Source organism: Triticum aestivum, chromosome 5A, assembly GCF_018294505.1.
Source record: "Triticum aestivum cultivar Chinese Spring chromosome 5A, IWGSC CS RefSeq v2.1, whole genome shotgun sequence".
In the NCBI taxonomy this organism is placed as follows: domain Eukaryota; kingdom Viridiplantae; phylum Streptophyta; class Magnoliopsida; order Poales; family Poaceae; genus Triticum; species Triticum aestivum.
The window spans coordinates 689702376-689707162 of NC_057806.1; the positions used below are offsets into that span (position 1 = coordinate 689702376).

The following is a 4787-nucleotide window of genomic DNA, read 5'->3' on the forward strand; positions in this document are numbered from 1 at the left end:
AGGTGATAGTGTAGCGAGCGAGGCAACCGGACTATAATGCTTTAACACTTTCACTTAGCCATAGGAGTTTGACAGTGGGGCTACTAGATAGCCCCTGGTGGCTCTGCACTCTCCCGATCGCGGGGTGCGTACATGGCTGGCCGGGAAACGTCCCTTCGTTAAGGCGGAGGAATTCTAACATTCCGATAGGTCACCGAGTGGTTGACCAGTCTCACGCTATATCATGACAGTCAGTTTTCGGCTTTCCCTACTGAGGTGCTCGTCCGAATGAACTAGGGCACAATCGCAGTAGTTCTCCTGGTGCTACCTTAGCCGGTAAAGCGAAACATAAGGCACCAAAACACAGGAGCCGGGCAAACCCAACATTTGACCAAAGACAATGATTCGGAGTTGATGCATATAAGGCCAAACTCGCGACGCCGAACACTCCCTATGTCAATCCTAAAGATGCTAACAAAATGTGCAAGCTCCAGCGATCCATCTATGGACTGGTGCAAGCATCTCGGAGTTGGAATATATGCTTTGATAAAGTGATCAAAGCATACGGTTTTTTTTTCAGACTTGCAGTAAAGCCTGTATTTACAAGAAAAGTGAGTGGGAGCACTACAGCCTTTCTGATAAGTATATGTGAGTGACATATTGTTGATCGGAAATGATGTAGAATTTTTAGGAGAGCATAAAGAGTGTTTGAAAGGAGTTTTTCAAAGAAAGACCTCGGTGAAGCTGCTTACACATTGAGCATAAAGATCTATAGAGATAGATGAAGATGCTTGATAAGATTTTTCAATGAGTACATACCTTGACAAGATTTTGAAGTAGTTCAAAATGGAACAGTCAAAGAAGGAGTTCTTCCCTGTGTTGCAAGGTGTGAAGTTGAGTAAAGACTCAAAACCCGACCACAGCAGAAAATAGAAAGAGAATGAAAAGTCATTACTTATGCATTAGTCATAGGTTCTATTAAGTATGCCATGTTGTGTACCAGTCCTATTGTATACCTTAGCATGATTTTGGCAAGGGAGTACAATAGTGATCTAGCAGTAGATCACTGGACAACGGTCAATGATAACCCACAAGTATAGGGGATTGCAATAGTTTTCGAGGGTAGAGTATTCAACCCAAATTTATTGATTCGACACAAGGGGAGCCAAAGAATATTCTCAAGTATTAGCAGCTGAGTTTTCAATTCAACCACACCTGGAAACTTAATATCTGTAGCAAAGTGTTTAGTAGCAAAGTAATATGATAGTAGTGGTAACGCTAGCAAAAGTAATATTTTTGGGTTTTGTAGTGATTGTAACAATAGCAATGGAAAAGTAAATAAGCTAAGAACAATATATGAAAAGCTCATAGGCAATGGATCAGTGATGGAGAATTATGTCGGATGCGATCGATCATGTAACAGTCATAACATAGGGTGACACAGAACTAGCTCCAGTTCATCAATGCAATGTAGGCATGTATTCCGAATATAGTCATACGTGCTTATGGAAAAGAACTTGCATGACATATTTTGTCCTACCATCCCGTGGCAGCGGGGTCCTATTGGAAACTAAGGGATATTAAGGCCTCCTTTTAATAGAGTATCGGACCAAAGCATTAACACATAGTGAATACATGAACTCCTCAAACTACGGTCATCACCGGGAGTGGTCCCGATTATTGACACTTCGGGGTTGCCGGATCATAACACATAGTAGGTGACTATAGACTTGCAAGATAGGATCAAGAACTCACATATATTCATGAAAACATAATAGGTTTAGATCTGAAATCATGGCACTCAGGCCCTAGTGACAAGCATTAAGCATAGCAAAGTCATAGCAACATCAATCTCAGAACATAGTGGATACTAGGGATCAAACCCTAACAAAACTAACTCGATTACATGATAAATTTCATCCAACGCATCACCGTCCAGCAAGCCTACGATGGAATTACTCATGCACGGCGGTGAGCATCATGAAGTTGGTGATGCAGGAAGGTTGATGATGATGATGGCGACGGATTCCCCTCTCCGAAGCCCCGAACAAACTCCGGATCAGCCCTCCCGGGTGAGTTTAGGGCTTGGCGGCGGCTCCATATCATAAAACGCGATGAATCCTTCTCTCTGGTTTCTTTCTCCCCGAAAGTGAATATATGGAGTCAAGGTCAACGTCGGTGGAGCGTCAGGAGGCCCACGAGGTAGGGGAGCGTGCCCAGGGGGGTAGGGCGCGCCACCCACCCTCGTGGACAGGGTGTCACTACTAGGAAAAAGGCTACTAGCAGCGCGGGTAAAATGGCTACTAGCAGCGCGGGTACCCGTGCTACTAGTATCGCGCTACAGCTAATAGTTAGTAGAAGCGAGGGGTAAACCCGCGCTACTACTAACATTTTACTAGTAGCGCAGATGTCACCCGCGCTACTACTAATGAAATAGTAGTAGCGCGTCTATAGTACCACACACTCCTGAATACTAGTAGCGCTCCATTTCACCCTCACGCTAGTGCAAACACAGTTGAAAGCAAACAAAAATGCATAAAAACACCAAACAGTGGCATTCTATCCCTCCAAATGATTTGCTCCCTCTCCATCCTTGCAATCATCTTCTTCTCCCTTATGTGCTTCTCCCATTTATGAACCCAAGATTTCTGTAAAGAGCAAAGAACAAATAAAATTAAATTTCAGCAGACATATATTTCCTTGCATGTTGTGATGTACAGTAGCTACGGGAATAAATATACGAAAACAAAAAAGTGAGTGATTTCTATTAACAAGAGATCGCCTATGTAATAGCTATAAACAAATGAAATTAATGTCTAGATAACATATATTGCCAACCAAGCCTGGATGAACTATATATTGCCAGGTAATAGGACATATCTAATTTTCACATCAATTGCCTTTAGTTTTCTTCAAAACTAAATATACTTAAACTTAGATCATTTCATATAGATGTTCAAATCATAATACGGCTAAAAGAATCCAATTTATTTGTTTTTTTGAAGTAGTTTAAAAGGAAAGCATTAACACATAATAGAAATGATTATCTTCCATAGGGTGATGCTGGACAGCTAAAAAGCTCACAACCCTAGAAAGAAGAACGGCGCGATAAAGACACGTGTTCCCTTCTAGTGACTACCATTTCTCCCCTGCGGGTTTCCTTAAAAAAACTTCTATGGCTTCATAACAACCACTAGGCATATGTATATTAATTCTCTTAGTAGGAAAATACATTATTCTCTTAGTAGGAAAACTTCTAGTGACTACCATTTCTTTTCTTCCTGCTGTGTTACATTATTCTCTTAGTAGGAAAATACATTTCTAAGTTGTTCAAGGAATATGTATATTAATTCAAACAATATCATTTAGTTTATATTCGTGAAATCACATAATGCAACCGCAACATGATCACCTAAGAAAGCCGGCCTTGCACTGACTCCCTATAAAACATATTCTCGCTATCAAACTTTACAAAGTTTCAATCAGATCATAATCCTCAAGGCAGATAGATCTTGTCAAAAGTAGTAGCATGCCAAAGCAACAAATCAACCATTATATAAGATGCAAACACATGATTGCATGAGTGTGGGTATAGCTATGTATACAAAAGGCAACATCACACTCAGCTTTAAGCACTCAAAATGAATATTATATGGGCAGTGTAGATTTTGCCAGGGAATGACCAATAGACATTTTTGTCTTTCATTCCATAGTCAGGACATGAGGAGGAAAATATTTATCTATCCTGCAAAGAGGAAATTGGATTTAATCTGGCAAAGACATTAGTCGAAATCAACAACTATGCTGCAAAACTCCTGCCATTTAATTGTGATGCTCCTTGTAATCTCGAGAAATTGAGACCCACAAAACCTAATGTTGGTTTCTATGCAAGGATCACATATATTTTTTGACCAAAAAGGATCACATATATTTCCTAAGAACGATTAAAATGGACATAAAATACAGGCCATGCAATTGTGTAACATTGACAATAGTATAATACCAATAAATTTATTTAAAGGCAATTACAGAGTGGTTACAAAAAAGAGGTTTGTAATTTAGAGGTGCAGCTACACAAACCAAATAATATTAGTTATTTTCCTAGTCATACCAGCTGGTTAGATATAACCATCCAAAATGTCTATTCATTTGAGTAGAAATTTAACATATTTCCTAAGTTAAATATTGGCATAGAGTAAGGCTGAGGAACTCATCAGTCAATTAAATGTGCATACTTACGTTTATGAGATCCATGTGCCGCTGGATGAGCATCTGGTTCTCCTTGCGCAGCTGGGCCAATTCCATATCCAACTGGTTTGAGTAAGCATATATGCCACAACAAAATGCCTACAAGCCTATATACAACAGCAAGAAATATTATCATGTGAAGATTGCCTCTATCACTGATGACATTCGCATGACAATATTCTGAGACCACCAAGGTTCATTTAAGAAAGCGAGAAACATGATATATCGCAAGCAAGAAACCTGGTTATATCGCCAAACATTCTATATTGACGAGAAATTCACATAGAGCGATGTATGCTAGACATGAACCACACTGTGAGGCCTCAAAGTACCAACAATAGTATAAGATAGCAGATATATGTGTCCACATGTTTTCTGCATCCTTACAAAAATTAACAGGTTCAGTTACTATTTAGCATGCATCAATGACAAACAAGATTAGCACCCAAGTCATGCTCAACTGAACTCTTAGTAGAGCAATCTAGAATCAGCATTGTAGATATTACAGGGGCAAAATCTTTCAAAGACTACCGGCTGCAAGGATTTTACTAATCATGGAA

General features: G+C 39.7%; 1 long non-coding RNA gene across 1 annotated transcript; it reads right to left on the minus strand.

Moving 5' to 3' along the window:
- Positions 1–2484: 2484 nt before the first annotated feature.
- On the minus strand, positions 2485–4541 carry LOC123108432 (uncharacterized). The gene is made up of 3 exons (XR_006451903.1): positions 4468–4541; positions 4219–4334; positions 2485–2627 (listed from the first exon to the last, which is right to left on the minus strand). It is a non-coding gene; the product is annotated as an uncharacterized lncRNA (long non-coding RNA).
- Positions 4542–4787: the final 246 nt, after the last annotated feature.